Here is a 16044-nt window from a genome sequence, read left to right on the forward strand (position 1 = left end):
GTCAATGTCTTTGTCTTGTGCTGAAATAAAGTCATCCTCCTCAGTGAGAGAAGGATGAAGACAGTGGGCACCATTGGCAGGAAGGTGCTCTGGCCGTTCTGACTTGACCTCTGGACATGCAGAGTGGAGCGGGCTGGGCCCTGGGAGGTGCTGAGGGGGCTGCTGCATTGCTCCATGCCTCTGGGCCACCTACAACTCCAGTGAGAGGATGTGGGGGACCAGAGTGCCGTGTCCCCCTCCTCCATGCGGAGCTGCCTGTAGAGATGGAGGCGACACAGACTGAGGATGTCCTAGAGTGGGAAAGAGGGGGCCGGGGCATGGCAACATGTGGCATGGCTGCCTGGCCCTTACTGGCCCTCCCACAGGTCTACACTGCTTTCTTCAGCTTACGTGTTATCCTTCCAGGCCCCTCCCTGGGGCCATCTCTTCCAGCAACTCATATGAACCCTCTCTGCGGCCTGGACCACATCAGGGCCAAGCAGTGACCACTTTGGAGTGAGTCCCTGAAGTGTCACCTGAAAACGGTCTCTCAGAATGCCTGGGGTGACTTCTGGCTTCTCCTGGGATGTAGAAGTCTCTAAGAAATTACAGCCACCCTTTCTGGAAGAAGAATCTGGATTATTCCCAGTTTCATGACTTTTTCTGATTCATTCAAAGAGGTTGCAGGGCAATTACCCTGAAGTCTGAAGGAAGACGGGCCCTGTGGAGGAGAGATGGGACATGAACCCTGGCGGACTGTCTGCTGACAGGTGGAAGATGGAGTCACTGTGTGTGTGAGTAGAGTGACTTAAAGTGAAATTCAAGCGTTAAAGGCCAATTGTGAGCGAGTATGGGAGTATACAATCCTCAGAAACCAAGGACCCACAGAGGTGTTTGCTCATTGCAGGCCCTTCTCCCTGGACCTCTATCAGAGAGCTTTGAGAAATAGTGGTAACAGGTAGTAAGATCAGAGAAAGCCTGTCCTAGGAGGGCAGGCTAGAAGCCCTGCTCAGGCACTTCTTCTCCTAAGAAATGAAATCTCTTAACCGCTGGGAAAAGGCAGCAAACCCATTCCCTGTGGGCCCTGGGGAAGACCTACTGAAGCTGAGGGAGAGGAAGATTTTAGGTTGAAAGCTGGATACATTTTTTTTTTAATCAGTAACATAATTTAGCTATAGTTATCCAGAATTTTAAGTACTCCCCTGTCCAATGTCATAGAACTCGTCTTTTGAGTTTGCAAGTGAGGACTTTACAGGTCAAAAAGGAATGGACTTTTACTGGGTGTCTGCTGCCACCTAGTGGTAATTCATTGCAAGCTACGGGAAATTCCAATTTAGTCTTAACTAATTGGAAACCCTTGATGAAAGCGAAAGAGGAGAGTGAAAAAGTTGGCTTAAAGCTCAACATTCAGAAAACAAAGATCATGGCATCTGGTCCCATCACTTCATGGAAAATAGATGGGGAAATAGTGGAAACAGTGTCAGACTTTATTTTGGGGGGCTCCAAAATCACTGCAGATGGTGACTGCAGCGATGAAATTAAAAGACGCATAGTCCTTGGAAGAAAAGTTGTGACCAACGCAGACAGCATATTGAAAAGCAGAGACATTACTTTGCCAACAAAGGTCCGTCTAGTCAAGGCTATGGTTTTTCCAGTGGTCATGGATGGATGTGAGAGTTGGACTGAAGAAGTCTGAGCACCGAAGAATTGATGCTTTTGAACTGTGGTGTTGGAGAAGACTCTGGAGGGTCCCTTGGACTGCAAGGAGATCCAACCAGTCCATCTTAAAGGAGATCAGTCCTGGTTATTCATTGGAAGGACTGATGCTGAAGCTGAAACTCCAATACTTTGGCCACCTCATGCAAAGAGTCGACTCATTGGAAAAGACTCTGATGCTGAGAGGGATTGGGGGCAGGAGGAGAAGGGGATGACAGAGGATGAGATGGCTGGATGGCATCACCGACTCGATGGACGTGAGTCTGAGTGAACTTTGGGAGTTGGTGATGAACAGGGAGGCCTGAAGTGCTGCAATTTATGGGGTCACAAAGAGTCGGACACGATTGAGCGACTGAGCTGAGTCAACCAACCAGCGGGTCAAAAAGTTGAGACCATCAGACTTGCTTTGCTCAGATCCTAGAACGTGGTTGTAAGTTTACAGCTGACAAGCCCTTGAGTAAACAGTTTGGAGTTAGCATGAGCTGGTACATGTAGTGACCTCCCCTCCCCACCACCTTTTTTCCCCTAGGGTCTTAGTTTGAATTTTTAGGACCTTGACTTTGCCCCCAACTTCCCTGCTACGAAAAACCCTATTTGAAATGCATTTATAAATTTATAGTCAAGCATGGCTGAACTCATCCTGTGAAGATGTTTTTGAGAATTTTGTAGTACAATTGGAGATAATTATATGTATTTCAGTTCAGTTAAATTCAGTTCAGTCACTCAGTCATGTCCGACTCTTTGCAACCCCATGAATCGCAGCACGCCAGGCCTCCCTGTCCATCACCAACCCCCGGAGTTCACTGAGACTCACGTCCATCGAGTTGGTGATGGACTGACCTGCATATAGGTTTCTCAAGAGGCAGGTCAGGTGGTCTGATATTCCCATCTCTTGAAGAATTTTCCACAGTTTATTGTGATCCACACAGTCGAAGGCTTTCGCATAGTCAATAAAGCAGAAATAGATATTTTTCTGGAACTCTCTTGCTTTTTCCATGATCCAGCGGAAGTTGGCAATTTGATCTCTGGTTCCTCTGCCTTTTCTAAAACCAGCTGGAACATCTGGAAGTTCACAGTTCACATTATTGCTGAAGCCTGGCTTGGAGAATTTTGAGCATTACTTTACTAACATGTGAGAAGAGTGCAATTGTGCCGCAGTTTGAGCACTCTTTGGCATTGCCTTTCTTTGGGATTGGCATGAAAACTGACCTTTTCCAGTCCTGTGGCCACTGCTGAGTTGTCCAAATTTGCTGGCATATTGAGTGCAGCACTTTCACAGCATCATCTTTCAGGATTTGAAACAGCTCAACTGAATTCCATCACCTCCACTAGCTTTGTTCGCAGTGATGCTTTCTAAGGCCCACTTGACTTCACATTCCAGGATGTCTGGCTCTAGGTGAGTGATCACACCATCGTGATTATCTGGGTCAGGAAGATCTTTTTTGTACACTTCTTCTGTGTATTCTTGCCACCTCTTCTTAGTATCTTCTGCTTCTGTTAGGTCCATACCATTTCTGTCCTTTATCGAGCCCATCTTTGCATGAAATGTTCCCTTGGTATCTCTAATTTTCTTGAAGAGATCTCTAGTCTATCCCATTCTGTTGTTTTCCTCTATTTCTTTGCATTGATCATTGAAGAAGGCTTTATTATGTCTTCTTGCTATTCTTTGGAACTTTCCTTTTCTCCTTTGCTTTTCACCTCTCCTCTTTTCACAGCTATTTGTAAGGCCTCTTTAGACAACCATTTTGCTTTTTTGCATTTCTTTTTCTTGGGGATGGTCTTGCTCCCTGTCTTCTGTACAATGTCATGAACCTCCGTCCATAGTTCATCAGGCACTCTGTTTATCAGATCTAATTAAAATAGCTAGATGTAACTTTATTATTAAAATAACAATAAATATTTAGGATTTACATAAACTTCATTGGTAAAGCAACAGCAGGATTTGGGAGAATTTGACTCCAATTTTGAAAGGAGTCCTATTGTAGGTAAAATGCCATCAAACAGCATTGCATGCTACAGAGAAATAATTTATGAAATGAAGAGCCAATCAATGCACAAACTTCACTGTTATCTTTAAAAATTGCCACAGTCACCCCAACATTCAGCAGCAACACCCTGATCAGTCAGCAGCGATCAATATCAAGGTAAGACCATCTACCAGCAAAAAGACTATGACTTGCTGAAGGCTCAAATGATGGTTAGCACTTTTTTTTTAGCAAAAAATGTATTTTTAAATTAAGGTATGAGCATTGATTTTTTTTAAACATAATGCTATTGAATGCTTAATAGACTATTATGAAAGAAAGAAAGTGAAGTCACTTAGTCATGTCTGACTCTTTGCGACCCCATGGAGTGAAGCCTACCAGGCTTCTCCGTCCACAAGGTTTTCCAGGCAAGAATACTGCAGTGGGTTGCCATTTCCTTCTCCAGAGGATCTTCCCAACCCAGGGATCGAACCCAGGTCTCCCAAATTGTAGGCAGACTCTTCACCATCTGAGCCACTTGGGAAGTCCTAATAGACTGTTGTAGGGTGTAAATACAACTTTTATATGCGCTGGGAAGACAAAAAATTCAGAGATTACCCAACCCATTACTTTCAGTTTGTGTGCCTCTTTAGATCTGCAGTGAAGGGTTAGTCGCTCAGTCGTGTCCAGCTCTTCGTAACGCCACGTGCTGGGGCTCGCCAGGCTCTTCTGTCCACGGGATTCCCCAGGCAAGAATACTGGAGCGGGTTGCCATTTTCTTCTTCAGGTTAGATCTGAAGTGACTCTCTTTTCTCTTCTTGTGTCTCTTGGATCCCTATAATGTGAATGGTATTCTGCTTGATGTGGTCCTATAGGTCCCTTAAGTTATCTTCACTTTTTAAAGTTCTTTTTTTCCTCTTTCCTGCTGTCTTTGAGTAAGCTCCACTGCCCCGTCTTCCAAGTCACTGATTCTTTTTAATGCTTCTTTCAGTCTGCTATTGAAGCCCTCCAGTATATTTTCTGGTTCAGTTCTTGTATTCTGCAGGCCTGTGATTTGTTTGGTACCTTCTCGTGTTTTCTCTTTGCTGAAATTCTGCTGTGTTCATCCTTTCCTCTCCCAAATTCAGTGAACATCCTCATGACCACTACTTTTAGACTTCTACTGGGTAAATTGCCTATTTGTATTTCATTAAGGTTTTTCTGGGGTTTTAATCTTGTTCTTTCATTTGGAAAATATTCCTCTATCTCCTCATTTTGTTTTGCTCTCTGTATTTGTTGCTATGTATTGCTATTAGGCAAAATAGCCATCTCGCCCAGTCTTGAAGTAACAGACTCAAGTAGGAGATAAAACAGCATTTAACCTGACCTAGCTTGGGTTGTCTTTTAGTCATTTGTGATTATCTAAGCAGCCTGATTTTGTGTGTGTGTGTGGTTTAGAGTTTTCTTTTAACTTTCTGTTTTATATTGGAATATAGTCAGTTAACAATGTTGTAATAGTCTCAGGAGGACAGCAAAGGGACTCAGCCACACACATCCATGTTTCCCTCCCCCTAACCGCTTTCCCGTCCAGGCTGTCACATAGCATTGAGCAGACTTCCCTGTGCTGTGCAATAGGTCCTTACTGGTATCCATTTTAAATACAGCAATGTGTACATGTCAATCCCAAGCTCCCTAACTATCCCTTCCCCACATCCTTCCTCCCTGACCACCATAAGTTCATTCTCTAAGTCTGTGAGTCTGTTTCTAAGCAGCCTGTTTTTTTCTTGCTAGGTGCCAGTTTTTGAGAGTGTCAAGAACTTTCTGATTTTTCAGACCCCTGGGACCCAGAAATATAAAACTCTTTGCCACCAGAGTGAACCACTCAGAGGGTGTCCCCGTTATGGCTTGTGTGTGTCTGCTGGCTTTGGGGGAGGGTCACGGGAGCAATGCAAGGGCGGGGTCCTTGCCCAGCCAGGTTTGGCAAGACTGTAGGCGCCCACCCAACTGGCTTTGGTGGGACTGCAGAAGTGGTACAGGGGTGAGGCACTTGCTTGGTCAGCTTTGGTGGGGCCAAGGGAAAGTCTCAGATGCAGGACATTCCCCCCAGAGCTAGCAGGTCAGAGGCAGGGTGCAGAAAACGTGTCTGCCAAGCTTATGCTAGCAAGGTAGAAGGAGAAGCAACAAGGGTGCCCACCAGTGCCTGTGCCCCCAGAGAGCATCCCAACAGGTTCCTGCCCCTCCAGCAGATGCTTGAGGATTACCAAATACATCTTCTTCACAAATGGTCTAGGCATCTTTCAAGCGGATACTTTTGTGCTAGATTCCAGGCAAGTGAGTTTGAGTATGATCTCTCTAAGAGAGAAATCTCCATTCCCTATAGGCCCATAGTTCTCCTGAACAGGAGCCCTGTTGGTTTTTAAAATCAGGCATCCTGGGAGCTGTCTCTCCAGTTCAGGTGCCAAGGGCTAGTGGGCACAGAGCCCTCGCTCCTCAGGGATAAGCAGTGTGTTTGTGAGATCCCTACTGCTTGTGGGTCACCCTACTGGGGTGGGGTTTGGGGACACGATGACTGCCCAGCCAGCCCATCTTGATGTGGCCCTTTGCTGTAGAGGAGCTCATCTACTACCATTGGTTACCAGTGAGATATTTTCTTCTGTAAATTTCCTATCTCTAGCTGTGGTCTTTCATTCTTAGAGAAGTCCCTTTAGCATTTATTGTAAAGCTGGTTTTCTGGTATCGAACTCTTAGCTTTTGTGGTTTAATCTCTAAGTCATGTCTGACTCTTTTGTGACCCCATGGACTGTAGCCTGCCAGGCTCCTCTGTCCATGGGATTTCCCCAGCATGAATCCTGGAGTGGGTTGTCCTTTCCTGCTCCAGAGAAAATCCAATTTTCCCTCCCCAGGTAGATTCTTTACCACTGGGTCACCAGGGAAGCCTTCTTTTAGCATAAACTCTTTATCTTATTTTCAAACCTGAATGATATCCTTATTAGGTAGAGTATTCTTGATGGTAGGATTTTTCCTTTCATGACTTCAGATATATCATGCCACTGCCTCCTGACATGTACAGTTTCTGCTGAAGAGTCAGCTGATGCTTTATGAGAATTTCATTAGGCATAACTAGTTGGTCTAACCTTGGTGCTTTTAATAGTCTCTCTTTAACTTTTGACATTTTGACATTTTGTCTTGGTGTGGACCTCTTGGGACACTCTGTCCTCCCTGGCTCTGGATTTCTGTTTCCTTTCCCATATTATGGAAGTTTTCAGCTATCATTTCTTCAAATAAAATTTGTGCCTCTTTCTCTCTCTCTTCTCTTTCCCTATCCTGCAAATGATAGTATACTTGATATTGTCCCAGTGAAGTGAACTTGCTCAGTCGTGTCCGACTCTTTGCGACCCCATGGACTGTAGCCTACCAGGCTCCTCCCTCCAAGGGATTCTCCCTCCATGGGATTTTCCAGGCGAGAGTACTGGAGTGGGTTGCCATATCCTTCTCCAGGGGATCTTCCTGACCCAGGGATTGAACCCGGATCTCCTGCATTCCAGGCAAACGCTTAACCTCTGAGCCACCAGGGAAGCACAATTGTCCCAGAGGTCTTTTAAACTATTCTAATTTTTTTTATCCTTTTTCTTCCTTTTGCACTCTGGGGATCCCCGCTACTCTGTCCTGCAGTTCACTGATTTGTTCCTTCATATCACCTATTCAGCTGATGGTTCCTTCCAGCTTGTTTTTAATTTCAATTGTTGTATTCTTCAGCTCTATTTTCTTTTATGCTTTCTAACTCTCTGTTGTGCTTCTCACTGTGTCCATCCATTCTTCTTGAGTTTGTTGAGGCTCTTCGTATTCTTTACCGTGAACCCTTCATGGAGTAGATTGCTTATCTCCAGTTCTTCTGGGGTTTTATCTTATTCCTTCCTTGTAACATATTTTCCTTTTGCCTCCTTTTGCCTAGCTCTGTTTTTATTTTCTAGTATTAGACAGGTCAGCTACATTTCCCAATCTTGGAGAAGTGGCCTCATGCAGCGGTTGTCCTGCAGGAGCCAGCAGCACACTCCCTCAGGACACCAAAACTAGAGGCTCTAGTGGTGCCGCCTGTGTGGATTGCCAGAGTGCTCCTATTTCGGCAGGGCAGACTACTGTGGGCCCACAGTAGGTGGGGCTGGTCCCTGGCCCAGGTGGCTGCCAGGGGATCCTGAATTGGGGGGAGGTCCCAGGGCTGGTTTCAGCCCATTCATGGCAGGGCCATGTGCCAGTATGTTTGGCTGCTGAGGTTGGGTGGTTTTACAGCTGGTGCTGGCCTGTTGGTGGGTGAGGCTGGTTCTGGGCCTGCTGATGGGCAGGGCTGTGTCCCAGAGTGGCTGACGGCTCAGCCTGAGGGGTTCTGGGACTTGTGCCCACTAGCTGGGGGACAGGGAAGAGTCAGTGTAACGGACTACAGGAAGGGCTCCCAAGCGGCACTTGCGAGCCCTGGTGCCCTGGTGGTAGAATGGCGCCCTTAAGTGGCTGCCGCTGCAATATTTTTCCTTGGGGGGTGTCCCAAGATGTCTCCTGCCTCTTCAGGAGGCTCTCCAAGATCAGACCTAGGCTGCTTTCAAATGACTGCGTCCTTGCTGGATCTAAGAGCATGTGGTATTTTGTGTGCACCATTCCCAAGGCCTCCAGTTCCCCTGCATGCTGGCCTTCAAAGCCAGAGATCCTGGGGGCTGTTCTCCCTGGGGTAGGCTCCCCAGGGCGGGGGCCCTGATGCCGGCAGGACTCAGACTCCTCTCTCCTCGGGGAGAACCCCTTCAACTCTGCCTATCCTCCCGTGTGTGGGTCACCTGCGCAGGGGGCGTGGGTCCTCTCCATCCGTCCTCTTGTACTGTTGTTTCCTTCTTTGTATCTTAGTTGTGGAAAACCTTTCCTGCTAGTCTTCAGGTCGTTCTCATTGTTACCCTAGTTGGAGTGCCTGTTGGAGGAGGTGAGTTCAGGGTCTTTCCACTCCACCATGCTGGCCACTCCCTTAGAAAACCATTTTCCTGAAAATAAGTTTCTCAGTGGGAAAAGCATACCACTGATGATCAGCTAGTGATATAAGGATGGGACCACTTTGTCCACCACTATGACCCCTGGTAGGTGATCAGGCATTGTCTTCATCAAGGGTCACTGTTACTGCAGTCACTTCCTGGAACTTCAGGAGACTTTTCCTTTTGACACTCAGATCTCTGGACAGAAATAACACTATGTTGAGGCTTCCAGGGTCCTTCTGATGCCCTGTTGTGACCAGGTGATTGGATTCCCCAGATGCAGTCCAGTTCTAGGAATGGCAGAAGCAGGGCCCACGTGGGGAACTTTGGCCTGGGTGGATCTTGGAGGGGAGAGCTGCACTCTTGATGCACAGAAGTTGGGGATAGCTACACCCCCACTTTCACAGTTACCTGGCCCCTCTAAGCCAGAGGGCTGTCTATTGCCTCCATTCTGCATCCATCTGTTGGGGGCTCCCTCTTCCCCACACATCGACTCCCTCTCTCTGCTCTGAAAGTAGTAATCATTGTGCTATCACCTTTCAGCTTCTAAAATACTCTTGCCATCAACTCCTCTTCTGTTTTGTTTGGACACAGCTGCTTGTGCCTTAATAAATGTTATTTTGCTCTCCTTTTAGAAAAACTTGGAAGGGAGTGGAAATAAATGCATGGGTTTTTTAAATAGATTTTTAAAATATTTATTTATTTGGCTGTGTCGAGGCTTAGTCGTGTCGTGTGGGATCTTTTGCTACTGGCTATGGACTCTAGTCGTGGCAGGCAGGCTTAAGAGTGTTCAGGTTCAGTAGTTGTGGCCTGTGGGCTTAGTTGCTCTGAGGCATATGGGATCCTAGTTCCCCAACCAGGGATCGAACCTGCATCCCCTGCATGGCAAGGCAAATTCTTAACCACTGGACAACCAGGGAAGTCCCCATAAATGCAAGTTTTGATCCTTCTTCTTTAATAGCAAGTGCCGAACTGCTTTCTTAATAAACACTTAAAAACAATATTATATATGTTACTACATTTTTGACTGCTATGTAGCATCCCACAGTAGAAACACTTAATAAATTATTTAACCATTTACTTTGTTGGTCATAGATTATTTCGTACTTTTTACTACTATCAGTATCACTGAGGTGAACAATCTGATACAGACATCTTTGAGCACATTCAGAATTATTCCTCAGTAGAGATAGCTGCCGTCTGTGGGGTCGCACGGGGTCGCACAGAGTCAGACACGACTGAAGCAGCAGAGAATAGCTAGGGCAACCCAGATATCCTTTGTGAGTATTTGGATGTGTTCAACTGCTTCAGTCGTGTTCGACTCTTTGCAACCCCGTGGACTGTAGCCCACCATGCTCCTCTCTGTCCATGGGATTCTCCAGGCAAGAGCACTGGAGTGTATTGCCATTTCCTTCTCCGGGGGGATAGATTTTGCCAAATTGCCCCAAGAAATGCTGTATTAATTTATCTCCTACATCAGTTGTGAAACTTCCTGTTTTTCTTGCCAATACTCGGCACAACCACTAAAACTGTCGTGAGGTGATTCCTTGCCAATTGGATAGGTGCAGTTTGATATGTATATTTTTAATTTGCACATCTTGATGTTCATTCTTATTGACTTGGGAGTGACATTTTGTATATATGTGTAGCTTGAAGGGTACTTGAAACCTGGGTGACATGTTGGGGAAACCGTGGACTGATTCAACCTCCGCCAACACCGCACACTTGTGCCCAGTCCCCAGTGTGCTCCTGACCTGCTTCCTAGAAGGACAAGGAAGCACAGAACAAGACAGTGGTTCAGGGCAATCTCAGTGGGTTACAACTTCCCATGGCTCCTGTGACCTTTCAGAGTGAGAGCCAAGAGCTCACGACAATCGATCCTGGGATTTCACAAAACTTGCTGGCATCTAGCGATTTGGAGATTCTTCTGTCATTATTCTTGCTGAGGTCTGTGGGAGCCCCTAAGGAAAAACTTTCACCTGCTGAGAACTTAGCCATCTTTGGGAAGGAGAGCTCACCTTCTACCATCTCAGTGAGTGTTTGGGAGGTTCCTTTTCAGGGTGACCCTCTTGGCCACTCCAATGGCTTACAGGCTTCTGCCAGATTCTACTTTCAGAAACACCCTTGTTATCTTGTCATCCCCATCATCTGGGGTGAAACCCAGCTCTCCTTAACTTGGTACTTTTCAGAGTAAAAAAAACTTGGTCTCTGTCCTCTATTCACCTTTCAGCCCCTGCTGCCCACCCCCAGGAAGCCTCCAAATCCACCTTGCACTGGGGCTAATGTCCTTTCTTCTCTGTTCTCCAAATCCTGCTCACCTCTTAATGCCCAGTATGATCAGAAGTCATGGACAGATTTGGGCTTCATATATATATATGGATGAATATATATCTATGAACTTGCAGGGGGTGCAAGTTCAGTCCCTGGATGCAGAAGTTCCGCTGGAGGAGGGCATGGCTACCCACTCCAATACCCTTGCCTGGAAAATTTCATGGAGAGAGGAGCCTGGAGGGCTGCAGTCCACGGGGTTGAAGAAAGTCAGACATGTGATCCTGAGCACACACACAGGATCTCATGATAATAATAATACAGATGGTATACTGATACGGCAAAAAAGCATGATGTTATTACGAGAACAGCTGAGGTTCCAGAAACACTACATATATCTAGGCTGCAGTGGAAAATGTCATATAATTCTAGATTCATAGAATGTCGATTCAGAGAGAGGTGCGTGAGAGATCACCTTGCCAACAGGCACTCCTGTCTCTCACCACTCGCTTTCCAGAGCAGATCCCGAATGCCCTCCAGTGGGGTTCCCAGGCTTCTGACTTCCCTGTGCTGCATTCTGAATCATGGAGGCTTTGTCTGATTAATCCCATGATTAGCCGAACAAAGGCCAGTAAAGGATCCGTACGATACAAGCTCATACTTGTCCAGCGCCTCTTTTAGTATGTGCTCTCTGTATATCTTTTGAATAAATTGGAAGAGATGGAAAGGTTTTGTCTTATTCCCTAAGACCTGCCCAGCTGCTTAGGAGTAAAGGTCAGTTCCCAGGCTTTTCTTTCCAGATCATCTAGTTTCACATGGAAACCTTAGGGAGTTACCCAGAGGAAAGGTGATCATCCCAATCAACCACCACTGACACCTAAGAGCTGTGTTGCTCGTGGCGACTGTGATGCCACAAGATTACACACGTTAAGCGAAACTGAGGTTTGGCTTCAGGTTTGATAGGCTTCAGCCTTACCCGTTTCTGCTGAGTCATCATGAGCCAGGTATGGGCATCCACAACTGTGGCCATTCAGAGCAAGGTCTAGGAGTGGCTGCCTCTCTTTTTGAAATTGTGGGTGTCACAAGTAGGTATGTGATTGAACCATGAGATGAGGAGAATAATTCATCCCCTCTTTTTATATTTTGTTAAGACAGCATCCCACAGTCTTCCTGGGCTAACAGCTAGGGTTGTGTTCCCAGAATGGAAAAGCCAAATGGCCAGGGCAAAAGGCTGGATGGTTATTCCTCGACAGGCATATACATTTATGAGTTTCAGCGTGAGTGTAAGTTTGTGTTTGTGTGTGTGTGTGTGGTATGGTAAGTGATTAGAAACAGCCTTGTTTTTGCTTAAGTAGACCACTTGGATTGTTCCACGTGATAAGAAATAGAGATTCCCTTTTTAGGGTGCTCATATGACCCTGGATTCTTTCTCAGATAAAAGTAAGGGAAGAAGTCAAGCTTCATAGAAGCAATCTTCTCTGAAGGCTGATCCCAATTTTGTTACAAAGTCCTCATCTGTAACACAGGGCTTCCCCTCACTGGCCTGCCATTGTGGCCAGAATGAGTGCAAATGAGCATCCTTTCTAGAATTTGGGTCTCCAGAAGCTTCATTTCAGCTATAACCTATTCCCTTAGCCAAGAACCCATGAGCCTTTTGGGGATTATCTTGTGTCTTATAGCTGCTGGTTGCTCAGCTCTCTCTAATGTCAGTATTGGTCTGGCCTGGACAAAAGCAAGCTTGCTAAATAACATTGTGAAAGCATATGAGCATAAGGGAGGTACTGCCGCCTCTTACTGTGCTGGCCTGGCTACAAGTCATAAATGAAACTATAAAGTATCTCTTTCTCTCTCTGTTTGTTTGTATGTCTAAATATGTGTGCTGTAGATGTGTGTGTATTTTCTACCTTGAGCTGGTATTTCTAAAATTGACTTGTAAAACGGGCTTTATGTAATTACTTTAAGAAAAATTAAGTGCTTATATAGGTCAAACTCTCAGAAATATAGTAGAATCTAGCCCAGATGTTTCTCACGTTCATATGATCTAAAATAATCTTTAGTAAATCAAAGCTAGTTTAAGTTTGTTGGGTATGTTAGTAAACATCATGTGCCACATTGAAACTTTTACTATAAAAATTATGTTTCTAAAAAATATATTAAATGTAGTTTTACATTTTAAAATAAGTTGAATGAGTTTTCCTATCAAAAGTGTGTGCTCAGTTGTCCAGTTGTGTCCGAGTCTGTGCGACCCCATGGACTGTAGTCTGCCAGGCTCCTCTGTCCATTGAATTCTCAGACAGGAATACTAGAGTGGGCTGCTGTTTCCTTCTCCAGGGCATCTTCCTAACCCAGGGATCGAACCCACGGCTCCTACTGCCTCTCCTACATTTCAGGTGGATTCTTTACCCCTGAGCCACTGGGGACCTTTCCCAATATCAAAAGTAAACTGGTACAAATTAAAAGTTGGCTTTTTCACTGTTAAAGGGAAAAAGTTTTATTGAACTATTGGTCTGATAGCAAAAGGTTTTTCTTTACCTTTTAAAATGATCTGCCTAGAAAACAAACATCTGGAGACTTGTTAAAACAGTCACGTGTATTGTATGTTGTCTTTGATTATGTAAGTAAAACTAGTCCTCTCAGTCGTAAATGAGGCGAGTTTTGCTCAGATTATATAACCTCCCATATTTGCTTGAGAAGTCTTTGTCACTTTGGTTTAGTAGATAACTAAGTATTGTTTCACAGTGACCTGTGATTCTATTTGACTCTTTTTAAACCTTTTGGTATTTTTCACAAACATCCCCCAAATCAGATTCTCAGTGAAATCTTTTGACCTAAACTAACTTTGGGATCTTTTGAAGGGTTCCTAGAACACCTTCAAAAATTTATTCTCTCTCATATGAAAATGTATCAATTAGATTTATTTGATATATTAAGTTACATGGGAAGCATTGTCAGAAAAGAAGTAACACTAAGCTTTTTAATGTTGTATTTATGTTAGTATGTATTATGTGTTCTAAAAATTGCATGAAACTCCTAAAAATCCGAAATGCTTTAGTAATTCCAGTTATTATCTTAAAATGTTGTGTGTTTCCCAGAAATAACAAGATTCCCATATCAATCACATAGTAATGAAATCTAATGAGATCTTTAACCATGGTTATTTGAAGTCTTTTGTAGTTTACAGATAGTTCTTGTTTTACCTGGATGCTTTTGCAAAAGTATTCCAACAAAATATTTCATCTTCAGAAAAATTCATAAATGAGATTCTCACAAGTGCTCTAGATACTGATTGTAATAACTTTCGACCATACCAAAAAACTGGGTAAGAATTTTCAGAACTCTAAGGAAAAATTAAATTCGTAAAATTGCTAACAAAAGATCAACAAGAATTAATTATGTAGGACTAAATGAATTGATAAAGATCATTATAATTTTTGATGACTTTTTGTTTGAAATGTTGCTGGTTCCCTTATGTTTTGTTCTTCCAGATTTAAGGAAACCTGTTTTCTTTCTCTTGAAGTGATTGACAAGTTAATCAATTATACCTTTGCGAACAAAGATGAAATATCTACTTTTTCTCCCTACCAAACCCCTTCAAAATTCAGAAACTAGAGTATTCTCTTCATGGCAATATAGTTTATTTGAGTAAGTTCAATAAGAATCTGTTCTCCTTAGAACACAATAATATTGGACATGTTACCAAAGCTTTGACTAGTATTTGTCATACTCAGTTTCTCAGTCATGTCCAACTCTTTGCGACCCCATGGACTGTAGCCCACCAGGCTCCTCTGGCCATGAAATTTTCCAAGCAAGAAAACTGGAGTGGGTTGCTGTTTCCTTCTCCAGGGGAACTTCTTGACCCAGCCATTGAACCTGAGAATGTCATATTTAAAAGAGTTGTATAAAGGCTCAGATATGACCAGACAACTTTAAGGAGCTGCTTGAAAAAGTTGACCTGTTACCTTGCTTACAGGTTTCCCAGCAACCTTACCAGGTGAGTAAGGAAAATAACTTCCTGGAAGTCTCAGGAACCTCAAAATAAAGGAATTTACCCAAACAATAGATCCTGTAGGCTTCCAGGAGACACAGTTATAAAGAATCTGCCTGCAATGCAGGAGATGCGGGCTTGATCCCTGGGTCAGGAAGATGCCCTAAGGAGGAAATGCAATGAACAACAACATAGTGATTCACTTTGCTGTACAGCTAGAGCTAACACATGGCAAAAATCAACTATATGGCAACAGAAATTAATTTAAAAAAATCTTAATACTTTAAACATGAAAGCATTCTTTCTTCTCTTTCCTCCGTCTACTCTGGCAATGGCCTGGAAAGATGATGCCATCATCCGTATTTCCAAGACCATTGCTAAAGGGAGTACGTTTTCAGACTGCTGGATCTATCATTTAAAAAAAACTCTTGTCTGTCCATGATGCCAGGGTCACCCTGACCCATTTCTTTGTCTCTGTTAACAACCCCAAACTTGGGAAACCTTGTGTCCAGGCTGTCCGCAAAAAAAACTACATGAGGAAAGGGCAAAACTGCCTGGGTGGTCTGCAGACCCTTTCACTAGCCTCCAGGGCTGTCGCCTTCCCAGTCTTGAGCCAAAGACTCAAATGGGAATTACCAGGAGGCATTCAGTGTTCAAGGCTTCCTTCCTTTGAAGGAATGTGTAAATGTAAATGGTTAGGAGTAAATGTAAATGAGGCTATGATCAGAAACCTCTCTTTTACTGTTGAAAGTATTACAGAATCTGCTGCTAAAGAAATAGCTACCCAGGAAAACTCCTTAGACTCTCTAGCCAAAGTTGTGTTTGGTAACAGGATAGCCCTTGATCGTTTTTATTTATTTATTTATTACTGAAGGATAATTGCTTTACAGAATTTTGTTGTTTACTGTCAAACCTCAACATGAATCAGCCATAGCTATACATATATCCCCTCCCTTTTGAACTTCCTTCCCATCTCCCGCTCCATCCTCTAGGCTGATACAGAACTCCTGTTTGAGTTTCCTGAGCCATAGGGCAAATTCCCCATTTTTTAAAATAGCGATCTATTTTACATATGGTAATGTAAGTTTCCGTGTTACTCTTACTCTCTCAGCCTCTCACCCTCTCCCCGTGTCCATAAATCTATTCT

Source organism: Ovis canadensis, chromosome 14, assembly GCF_042477335.2.
Source record: "Ovis canadensis isolate MfBH-ARS-UI-01 breed Bighorn chromosome 14, ARS-UI_OviCan_v2, whole genome shotgun sequence".
Lineage (NCBI taxonomy): Eukaryota > Metazoa > Chordata > Mammalia > Artiodactyla > Bovidae > Ovis > Ovis canadensis.